Raw genomic sequence first — 12,007 nt, 5'->3', positions numbered from 1 at the left:
GTTACTGTCTATTGCAACCGGGAGCTGTAGTCATCACCTCAAAGTGCGAGTGCTCCATGCAGTCCCAATGTTCTTCACCGACGCTCAAGCGCTGCCTGTTTTCCTGAACTCTGCACATCTAAGCAGTGTGCATAATTTATCTGGACACTTGGCATTTTTGTAACTGTTTTTTTTTTTAATCGTAAGAAGCCAATTAGTTTTTAGGAAGTCCAACAAAATGTGTTGAATACCGAATGCAAAGAACCCGCTGCTAGGCTCTTCCACTGCTTTAGAATTCTTTCCTCTCTCCTTTTCCTCACCTCCTGCTTCTCCAGCCCTTCTCTCTGCCCCTCTCATCCCTCACATCCCCCCTTCCCCTAAGTTCCCGCTACCCTGTCACTCCTGAATTGTGGCACTAACACTGTCCCTCACCTCCTGCCCATGTCTGTTCTCCCCACAGTGCTCAGCAGTCCTGCTAATGTGAGCAAAGTCCTGTCATTTCTTCACTTACTATGGCTGGATTCTGGTCTACAATTTGCTATATGTTTTCAATTCGCCTCTTATCTTTTTGTTTCTATTCCTCCTCTACTACTTCCTTATGTGTCAAATAAACATTTTGTAGTTTATGATTTTAATTCTCCTAGTGGCTTTTGGCTATATTTCTTTACACTAATTTTTTACTGTTGTAAGAATGGAAACCCAATTCCTTGGCTTTTCACAGTGAAGTTCAGGTTCTATTAAACGACACCCGGCAAAATAGAGGGCACTTGTAACAGTGTAGCTTCATTTAACCTAACACTATGCTATTATTGTTTTATATATTACATCAATCTATATTATAAACTCAATGATACAGTGTAATACTTTTTGTTTTAGACAAGCAGCCATATGTCTTCAGGAAATTAAGAAAATGAGTGTGAATGTGACACGTGTATGTGCATCATTCCTGTTGTTAATTGTTCCTTTCTGTGCATCTGGGTCACCATCTAGTATCATTTCCCTTCACCCTGAAGAATTTCCTTTAAAATTACATGTGGTACAGGAGCCCTAGGAAATGAATTTTATGGCTTCGATGATCTAAAAATGTCTTTATTTTTGCCTCCCCTCCCCCCGCCTTTTTTTTTTTGCTAATTGGGGCATTTACGTGTAATAAAATTCACCAGTTTTAGCTGTGCTTCTTGGTGAATATTGGTAATTATTTATAGTCGTGTAACTACCACACTGCCCAGTAGAGAAACACCGAAAGCAGAGAGCCCCCTGCTAGGCTCCTCCACTGCTTTGGAGTCCTTTCTCCTGCTCCTTGTCCTCACCTCCTGCTTCCCCAGCCCTTCTCTCTGCCCTCATGCCTCACACCCTCCTCTCCCCTTGGTTTAATCCTTGCCTCCCACCCTCACCCCTTCCCTTCACTCAACCACCGCTCTGTTTTCTGTCACTGCAATACTGAAATTTCTAGAATTTAATGGACATGCAATCGTACGTTGTGTACTCCTTTGTTTGGTCTCTCCCTTAGCATAACTGTGTTTGAGATGATGCCATTCACTCATTTTTGTTGCTGAGCGGCTGCTGACTATTGCTGGAATCCCAGTTTATTCATTGGTTTCTCTATTCTCTAGTTGATTGACATGTAGATTACTCCAGCTAAGGTTTGTTATTAATGAAACCGCTAGAAATAACTGCTTACAAGTGTGGCCTTACATTTTTATTTCTTTAGGATAAATACATATTTGTGGAATTGCTGGGTCATGTGGTAATGGATGGGTAGCTGTATAAGAAATTGCCATACTGTTTTACAAGTCGACTGCCACATTTTTTGCATTCCTACCAGCAATATCAGACATTCCTATTTTTTCCATATTCTTGACAGTATTTAGACTTATCAAATGTCTTTTTAACTTTACCTATTCTAGGTGATGTGTGATGGCTTCTCATTGTGGTTTTAACTTGCACTTCTTAGATGACTAGTATTGTTTACTATCTTTTCATGTTCATCTAAGTGACTTATTACATATATTTTATGAACTATTTTGCAAATTCAATGATTAATTCTAGAGACTTTTTCTGAATCTCCAAGTGTTTTCTACGTATGTAATGAAGCTGGTGACAAAGAAAGACTTTTGTTTCTTTGTTTCCTATCTATTGATCTTTTTTCTTTTAAAATTATTTTTATTTGGTAGACATGAGGTCTCACTATCAGGCTGGTCTCCAACTCCTGAACTCAAGTGATCCTCCCATCTCAGCCTCCCAAAATGCAGGGATTACAGGCATGAGCCACCATGCCCTGTCCTTCTGTTGGTCTCATTTCATTTTCTTGCCATGTTGCACTGGTTAGGATGCCTGTTAGGTGTTTAAGCAAGAATGATGAGAGCTCACATGTTTGTTTACAAAGAACTTAAACAAATTTACAAGAAGAAAAAAAACCAGCCCCATCAAAAATTGGCAAAGGATATGAACAGACACTTCTCAGAAGAAGAAACAAACGAAAAAAAAAATCAATATCAATGATCATTAGAGAAAAGCAAATCAAAACCACAATATACTATCTCCTGCCAGTCAGAATGGCAATTATTAAAAAGTGAAGAAACAATAGATGCTGGCGAGACTGTGGAGAAAAAGGAATACTTTTCCACTGTTGGTGGGAATGTAAAATGGTTCAACCATTGTGGAGGATGGTGTGACCATTCCTCAAAGATCTAGAACCACAAATACTATTTGACCCAGCAACCTCATTACTGGGTATACACCCAAAGGAATATGAATCATTCTACTATAAAGACACATGCACATGTATGTTTATTGAAGCACTGTATTCAATAGCAAAGACATGGAACCAACCCACATGCCCATCAATGGTAGTCTGGGTAAACAAAATGTGGTAGATATACACCATGGAATACTACACAGTCATAAAAAGGAATGAGTTCATATCCTTTGCAGAAACATGGATGAAGCTGGAAGTCATCATCCTCAGCAAACTAACATGGGAACAGAAAACCTAACAGCGCATGTTCTCACTCCTGAGTGGGAGTTGAACAATGAGAACACATGGACACAGTGAGAGGAACAACACACACCAAGGCCCGTTGGAGAGTCAGGGGTGAGGGGAGGGAACTTAGAAGACAGGTGAATGGGTGCAGCAAACCACCATGGCAGACTACATGTATGTAACAAACCTGCATGTTCTGCACATGTATCCTGGAACTTAAAGTAAAATAAGTTAAATAAAAAAAGAAAGTGCATGTCTTACATGTACACATATGTTTATTGAACAACTATTCACAATAGGAAAGACTTGGAGTCAACCTAAATGACCATCAATGGTAGACTGGATAAAGAAAATGTGACACATATACACTGTAGAATACTATATAGCCATAAAAAGAATGAGATTATGTCCTTTGCAGGAACATGGATGGAGTTGGAGGCCATTATTCTTAGCAAACTAACACAGGAACAGAAAACTATATATCACATGTTCTCGCTTATAAGTGGGAGCTAAATGATCATGGTCATGTAGAGGGGAAAAACACACACTGGGGTCTACTTGAGGGTGGAGGGTGGGAGGAGAGAGAGGATCAGGAAAAATAGCTAATGGCTACTAAGGCTTAATACTTGGGTGGATACTAATGGGTATAGAAATAATCTGTACAACAAAATCCCATGACACAAGTTTATCTATATAACAAACCTGCACATATGCCCCTTAACTAAAAATAAAAGTTAAATTAAAACAAACAAACAAAGTGCATGTCTGGAAAGAGCATATGGTTGGGTTCCGTGTTTTTTTAAACCAAGTCACACAATCTCTGCTCTTCATTAGAGTGTTGATTCATATAGGTTTTTGTCATTATTGATACGGTAAGTTTTAGGTCTACCATGTTATTTTCCCAGTTCTGGTTTCTCTGTTCCTCTTGTCCTGACCCATGTCTTCTTATTAGAAACCATAGAAACAAAAGAAATTAGAATAACATCTTTAAAGTGCTGGAGGACAAAAAGGTTAACTAAGAATTCTATATCCAGCATAGATGTCCTTCAAGGATAGGCAAATAAGGAGATATTTCGGGTAAAAGAAAATTAAGAGAATTTCTTGCCAACAGATCTGTACAATAACAACTGGTAAAGAAAATTCTTCAGACTAGAGACAAATGATACCAGGTGGAAAATGAGATTATCAGAAAAGATGAAGATGTTCAAAAATGGTAAATACTGAGCTAAGTGCAAAAGGCTATCTTGCTCCCCTCATTTATTCTTACTTTATATACATAGAACTGTTTAAAGATAAGAAAAAGTTTTTTATCATGGGACTTACAACCTATGTAGAAATATTCCATATAATATCTATACCATAAAAGATGGACATTTTGCAGAGGATAAATGATTATAATATTTTTATATTTATGGGTACTAGTACATTATTAACTGAAAGTAGACTGTGAAATGTTAAGAATGAGTTAAGTTCTGAAGGAAATTGCAACACTAAAAACCATTCAAAAGATCAACAAATCTTGGAGATGGTTTTTCAAAAACAAATCCCAGCCAGTCTTGAGTCTCATCATCCTACGATTTCAGAACTATTGTGAATACAAAAGTAATCACAGAGAAGTCCTGCCCAGAAAGAGGAGTTATCCCTAAATATGGTGGCCCTGGGTCAGTTGGCCCTTCCTGCTGGACCTCTTACACATGGGCACTTTCTGCAGTGACTTTGTTGTCCTGCTATTCCACTCTACCCAGTATCCTGACCCAAGAGACAAGGGGCGTCTGCTGCTGTGTCCACACTTGGAGAAGGAAACCTTGATGGTGTTAGTCAATTACAAGCCAGGCATGACAGCTCACCCCTGTAATCCCAGCAGTTCAGGATGCTAAGGCAAGAGGATTGCTTGAGATCAGAAGTTGGAGACCAGCTTGGACAACATTGTGACACGCTCATCTCTAAAAGATATGAAAATAAGTAAACTTAGGTGGGCCTGGTGGTCAATGCTTGTATTCACAGGTATTGGGAAGGCTGAGATGGGAAGATCCCTTGAGCTTATGGATTCAAGGCTGCAGTGAGCTATAATCGCACCACTAGTCTCCAGTCCAGGCCACAGAATGAGATCTTGACTCCGAAAAATACATTGTAAACCTTTGCTCACTATGGGTTATTTTATTTATTATTTATTCAGTATGTATTTTGATTTTATTTTACTGGCAGCACAATAAACCAGGACATGCAGAAACTAGAAATCACATCCACTTTCCAGTGTTAAAAAGTCCAGTCCAGGGAGGTGAGAAGGAGACAGTCCTCATTAGCGCTGAGGATTCCTGGAGAATGAAATGGGCTGGGAAGGAAAGGTTTTTGTTTGTTTGTTTGTTTTCTATGAATGAATGTAACTTTTTGTTATGATAGAGTTGTTTTATTAAAGAAATAGATGAAAATGGTTAAGTAAAATCAAATGGCTCTAAAAGTCTTACAATGAAAGCAACAGTCCTGCCATTTGTTCTTTCCAGAGACAAGCACTTTTCATTCTCTCAGTTTTTCCTTCTGGTAGTTGCCTTCATGGGTTTTTCCAAATTATTATTTTTTCAGTTTTTCAAGTGGGTGCATATATTAATACATGTAATTTTAAAAAGCCTCTTCAGTTTATAATGCATCCTAACATTTCCCTGCCCCATCCCTCCTAATCCTCCAGAGCAATGACTTTCAACTTTTTTAGCAATGTCTTCTGTTCTTCTCCTCACATAACTACTTAGTCATTTCTTGATAATTTTACACATTTTAAGTGATTTCTGGAATGACAGATGAGGATTTAGCTCTTACACCATCACTATCTTCACTTTTCCTTCCATATTGTCCCAAAGTAGTCACCAGAGTTAGGGGCTAAGCAGTCACCACATCATTATGGCTATGTATATATTGCTCATTGTTGAGAATAACAGAGTATTATGCTCTTACTTCCTATCCTGTACTTCCTTCTGCCCTAGAATTAATGATTGCCTAACCAGCCTTCCCCGTTGTTTTTTTCACTTTTGCTTTATCTTCAATGAATTTCTTTCCGAATACCCCAAATCTGGCAATAACCTATTATTATTTTTAAGAGAAGGGAATCTCACTATGGTGGCCAGGCTGGTCTGAAATGTTGGACTCAAGCCAACCTCTTGCTTTTAGCCTCCTGAGTAGCTGGGACTGCAGGCATGAGCCATTCCACCCAGCTAACCTATTAATATTTCTACTTTTGTTTGTTTGTTTGTTTTAAGCCAGCTCCATATCTGGAATATTTCCTGTGTTGGATCCTATTTGCTGGATCCATGTAATTCTCTGGTTTGTCTACTTCTTCATTTTGCGGGAGTATTTTCTCCAATAGCTTCCCAAGAAAGGGTACATGGAGGTAACCCCTGAGTCTTTGCTGGCCTAAAAATATATTATTTTACTTTCACCCTTGATTATTTGGCTGAATATAGATTTATCCATTGAAAATAACTTTCTTTCTAGAATTCTGAAGGCATGCTTCCATTGTTTTCAGCTTTCTTTTTGAGACAGGGTCTCTTCTGTCACCCAGGCTGGAGCGCAGTGGCGCAATCACAACTCACTGCAGCCGTGACAGTGCGGGCTCAATTCATCCACCTCAGCCCCTGAGCAGATGGGACTACAGGTGGGCGCCACAACTCCCAGCCAATTTTTGTATTTTTTGGAGAGATGGGGCTTCACCATGTTGCCTAAGCTGGTCTCAAGGGATCTGTCTGTCTAGGCCTCCCAAGAGGCTGAGCCAATGTGTTACAGGGGTGAGCCACTGTGCCTGGCCAGTTTTTCTTGTATTCTCTCTCTTCTTCCTTCATTTCTCAAAGGCATCTCAAAGTCAGTGGGCCCCAAACCAAAGTCAAACTCCATCAGAATAACCTGCTACTTCCAACTTTAAAATATATGTTAAATCACAGTTTCTTACTACATGCAACCTTCTGGTTCAAACTACCACGATCCCTCACTTGAACTTAGAATTGGTTTTCCTGCTTCTGTATTTTTTTAAATCATAAAATATTTCAAATAAACCATGTGTGACTTTATACTTTTTACTACATAAAAAGAATAAAGATCTGCCAGGTGCGGTGGCTCACGCCTGTAATCCCAGCACTTTGGGAGGCTGAGGCGGGCGTACCACTTGAGGTTAGGAGTTTGAGACCAGCATGACCAACATGGTGAAACCTCATCTCCACCAAAAACACAAAATTAGCCAGGTGTCATGGTGCACGCCTGTATTCCCAGCTACTTGAGATCCTGAGGCAGGAGAATCGCTTGAAGCCGGAAAGTTGGAGGTTGCAGTGAGCTCAGGTCGCGCCACTGTACTCCATCTGGGTAACAAGAACGAAACTCTGTCAAAAAAAAAAAAAAAAAAGATATGAAGAGGTTATACACTTAAACATGGAATTGCTTTAAGTGTTTGCCATTCATGGTTCCCATGCATGCCAGCAGCTTCTTACTGCAAACAACTGGGACTTGCTATAGGGCAGCTGGAGTACGTTCCACCCACACACAGGACAGGGAGCTGACAACCAAGGAGTGGAGGATCAATACTCCAGCTTTCTCCCCTCTGTTTTCCTGTATCTCAGCAGTATGGAGCTTGTTACGGATGAGAACCTGCTCACTGACTTTAAACTGGTTTCCTTACCTTCTCAGTTCCATTTCTCCATACCTCAATTGATGATTTCTGGTAAGAGCTAGCAAATAAACTGCTTTCACTGAAATTTCAGTCTTGGAAGCTGCTTTGGGTTCCCCAAAAGACCGAAATATATTAATTTTCCCATCACTGGACTTCCAGGTTGCTTTCAATTTTTCACTCTTACAAACAGGGCTGCAACATTTGTCTACAAACCTCTAGATATACAGGTAGGAAGATTTCGGTATTTCCCACTAGTGAAACTACTCAGTTGGAAGGTATGTGCATCTTCATCTTAATAAATACTACTGACGTTTGAAAAGCCTGACAATGTCAAGGACTGGCCAGAGTGCCATATGCGATGGGTGTGGAATGGCAGCTCACTGTAGCAGGTGCGGGATTTCAGTTGGGGTCTTGCAGAGGCACTTAGTTATAGCAAGAATATTTCATAAGTGGTATCTGATATATTCAAGACTAGTGCGGAATAAAAACACGTTGCTTAGAAATAATTATTCATGGATTCAAAGTCAACAAAAGTCTTTTTCTTCTCATGTAAAAATATGTCATTTTTTTTCCAGAGGGAGGGGAACAACTTAAAATAAACCAGAAAACACCTTCATATTAATCATTCTTCTCATATACTTCAAATTTGAACTTAATGTCTTTCTCCTTCTGGACATCAGAGAGAACACCTGGGTATTCTGGCAGAAGTTTATATTTTTCCAAATCAATTTCTGGAAAAAACGTGTCACTTTCAAAGTCCCGCATGATCCTTGTCACAAATAGTTTAAGATGGCCTGGGTGATTCATGGCTTCCTTATAAACAGAACTACCATCAACTATCCAAATAATCTCTACTTTATTTGCTAATTCTGGTTGTTCAGTAAGTTTTAAGATATCATCCAGACTTCTGGCAAGAAAATGAGCTCCTTGTGGAAGTTCCTTGAGTTCTCTGCTGAGAATTGAATTAATTTTATCCTTTAAAGATCGATTCTTCTCAGGAATGGAGAACCAGATCTTCCTACACATAACACCAGATTCTGTTTACCTTCTACTGAAGAGTCTGTGTCATTCTCTGGAAATACCTGAATTCATTCCTGAGTGGCGGCCAGGGCAGGTCCCGGTTCTTGCCAATGCCGGTGTCTGGGACACAGTGACGATGCAGTTTAGCAAACGAACCATGACAGCAGCGGTGAGCACCTCCGACCCCGCTCACTACACCAGAACGCGCGGCCAAGATTGGCTGGAAGGTTTTTACTCTGAACCTGGAGGATGAGCAATGACATCCCTGTCTCCACCTCAAAGCCCTTCCTGAGCATTCACCTCCTGGGAGCAGGAGCAGCGCAGCAGCGCCACCTGGTGGTCCATGCGCTTCCTTTTGCAGATCACTCGCAGCCCTGAGGTCCTCCTCTCCTTTCCATGCACCTGGGATTTCTTCACTGGACACCATCCTGGGTCAAGTTTCCTGTAAAGCAAAAGAAGCGCACAGGGCTTGCTCATGGAGTCCCTGCACAAAGTGGCCGTGGGGGCTGCGATGGACACTGCATGGGTATTTCCGGCAGGCTGTCATTGGTGTACTTTGAGGTGGATGTTGTTTACCCGAGTGTTCACTTTGTGAAAATCCACTGTCCACTTGTGGATTGTCCTCTTTTCTCCACGCATGCTGTGCTTCCCTCAAATATACATTGCTGGTGTTTTGAAGCAATTCTATGTATAGTAAGAAGAATCACTCCTACTGCATAGCCTTGGAAATGCTGAATTGAAAAATTTAGTGCAATTGTTTTTAATTCCAGGAAATAAATACACGTAAACAGGAAAATCTACAACAACAGCAGTAAGCTTGGGAGCTGACACCAGAAAAGCTTTGGAAATGGCTCTCAAGCCAGGAACTAGGAATCAATCCCAAACAAGCCCATGGGAGGTGGGGGGTGTGAAATGATGCCCAGTAGTGCATGAATGAATGAGTCATGGGCAGTGGCTCATGCCTTGGTTGGCCAGTCACGAACTTGGGGAAAATAGAGTTGGAAAATTGGGAGGTAGAGGAGAGAGGTACGCATAGACCTCTTGCTATAGGCCGAGTGTGTGACGATAGTGGTTGTGTGTGGATGCCTACCAGAGGGTCTTTAGGGGGCTGGGGCTGCCTGTAATCAGGTGAGTGAGATGGCTTGATGGACGATGCCACTCAACCGTACAGGGCTTGCTCGTGGAGTCCCTGCACAAAGTGGCCGTGGTGGCTGCGATGGACACTGCATGGGCACAGCGATTGAGTTGCCACTCACCAGGGCTGACCTGGCAGCTGCCACTGTTGAGGGCCCAGCTAACCAAAAGCAGCTGCTTTTTTTGGACAGAGAAATAAAACAGGCAATGGCAATTAAGAATAAAATAACATTATGATAGATAAAAATGTCACTAAAAATATAGTACAGGTTTAAATAATTTTGAGACTATGAACAAGATTATGTCAATGGGGAGAACTTATTACAAGTAAAGAAGTTAAAATGGTTGTAAAACTTTATTTCCCTTCAGGCATCCAGACTGTTTTACAGATAAGTTCTACCAAAACTTCAAAGAAGGCTACTGAATTTATACATAATATTCAAGAGAATGAGGAAACATAGTGAAAGCCAGTAAACTCATAATTGTTTATGTATAAATAACATTGATTCTAAAGCCAGCTAGGGAATACATAAGAGAAAACATGATAGGATAATCACTTCGAAGCAATTAGAGGTAAAAATACTGAGAAAAACAGTACTAGACTGTGTCCACCAGTGAGCTATAAATAAATTAAATATCCTGCCCAGGTTATTCATCCCCTGGATACAAGAATATTTAAACTTTAAATCTGTAATGCATTTTACCACTTAATTAAAGAATAAAAGACAGAGATAATCACATTTTGTTAGATGCAGAAATTACTGCAGATGAAATTCAACACTCCATCTCACCCACAGTTCTTCACTTATCTCCACTTCTAAGAACTTGTGGTCAGTACTCGCTTTGGCAGCACATATATTAAAATTGGAAAGATACAGAGAAGATTAGCATGGCCCCTGCTCAAGGATGACATGCAAATTCTTGAAGCATTCCATATTTTTAAACTCTCAGTAAACTAGGTATTGAAGGAACATACCTCAAGATAATAAAAGTCATCTATGACAAACTCACAGCCAGTATCATACTGAATGGGCAAAAGCTGAAAACATTCCCTTTTAACACCAGCACAAGACAAGGATGCCCTCTCTCACCAGTCCTACTCAACACAGTATTGGAAGTTCTGGTCAGGGCAATCAGGTAAGAGAAAGAAAGGATATTCAAACAGGAAGACAGGAAGTCAAATTGTCTTTGTTTGCAAATGACATGATCCTGTATCTAGAAAACCCCATTGTTTCAGCTGAAAAGCTACTTAAGCTGATAAGCAACTTCAGTAAAGTCTCAAGATACAAAATCAATGGCAAAAGTCACAAGCATTCCTACACAACAATAGACAAGCAGAGAGTCAAATCGTGAATAAACTTCTATTCACAATTGCTACAAACAGAATAAGATGCCTAGGAATACAGATCACAAAGGAATTGAAGAATCTCTTCAAGGAGAACTACAAATTGCTGCTCAAGTAAATCAGAGAGGACACAAACAAATGGAAAAACACTCCATGATCATGGATAGAAAGAATCAATTTCATGAAAATGGTCATATTGCCCAAAATAATTTATAGATTCAATGCTATTCTCATTAAACTACCATTGGTATTTTTCACAGAATTAGAAGAAATGATTTAAAAATTCATATAGAACCAAAAAGAGCTTTATAGTCAAGACAATTTTAAGCAAAAAGAACCAAGGTGGAGGCATCATGCTACTTGATTTCAAACTATACTACAAGGCTACAGTAACCAAAACAGCATGGTACTGGTAAAAAAAAAACAGATGCATAGACCAATGGAATAGAATAGAGAGCTCAGAAATAAGGCCACGCATCTACAACTATGAGACTTCAGTGACCGCATACAATAAAGAATACAATCTATACAAAAGTAGTTTAGAAAATGTAATTTTCACAGTTACCACATCATAATATTGAATATGTCTAGTTTTCAACTTCAAAAAACATGAGTTATGCATGTATGAAAGTGTGACTCATTCACAGGAAAAACAATGGAAAGAAATTGTTCCTGAAGAAGAGTGGACTGACTTACTAGACAAAGACTTTGAATCAACTGTCTTAAACATAGTCAAAGAGCTAAAGGAAACCATGGACAAATAACTAAAGAAAATCAAGAGAACTACGTTTCACTAAATAGCAGAAATCAATAAATAATTGTGAAAAGGAAACAAATGGAAATCTGGAGCTGAAAGGTACAGGAAGTAAAATGGAAACCTCACTGGAGGGCTTCAAGAGCA

The 12,007-nt window shown here is 39.8% G+C and overlaps 1 protein-coding gene, 1 non-coding gene and 1 pseudogene across 2 annotated transcripts in view; 1 reads left to right on the top strand and 2 right to left on the bottom strand.

Annotated features, from left to right (window-relative positions):
* The window catches only part of LOC135970329 (HLA class I histocompatibility antigen, B alpha chain), a 170,439-nt gene that overhangs the window by 101,276 nt on the left and 57,156 nt on the right, over window positions 1-12,007 (bottom strand). The gene's annotated exons all lie outside the window — the stretch shown is intronic.
* LOC102142997 (dihydrofolate reductase pseudogene) lies at window positions 8,226-8,786 on the bottom strand (annotated as a pseudogene).
* On the top strand, window positions 10,596-10,702 carry LOC123571624 (U6 spliceosomal RNA). Its single transcript, XR_006695786.2, has one exon. It is a non-coding gene; the product is annotated as a U6 spliceosomal RNA (small nuclear RNA).

The sequence above is a fragment of the Macaca fascicularis genome, chromosome 4 (assembly GCF_037993035.2).
Source record: "Macaca fascicularis isolate 582-1 chromosome 4, T2T-MFA8v1.1".
Classification (NCBI taxonomy): Eukaryota; Metazoa; Chordata; class Mammalia; order Primates; family Cercopithecidae; genus Macaca; species Macaca fascicularis.
The sequence above is the reverse complement of the archived record's forward strand: the minus strand, read 5'-3'. Positions and strand labels throughout refer to the sequence as shown.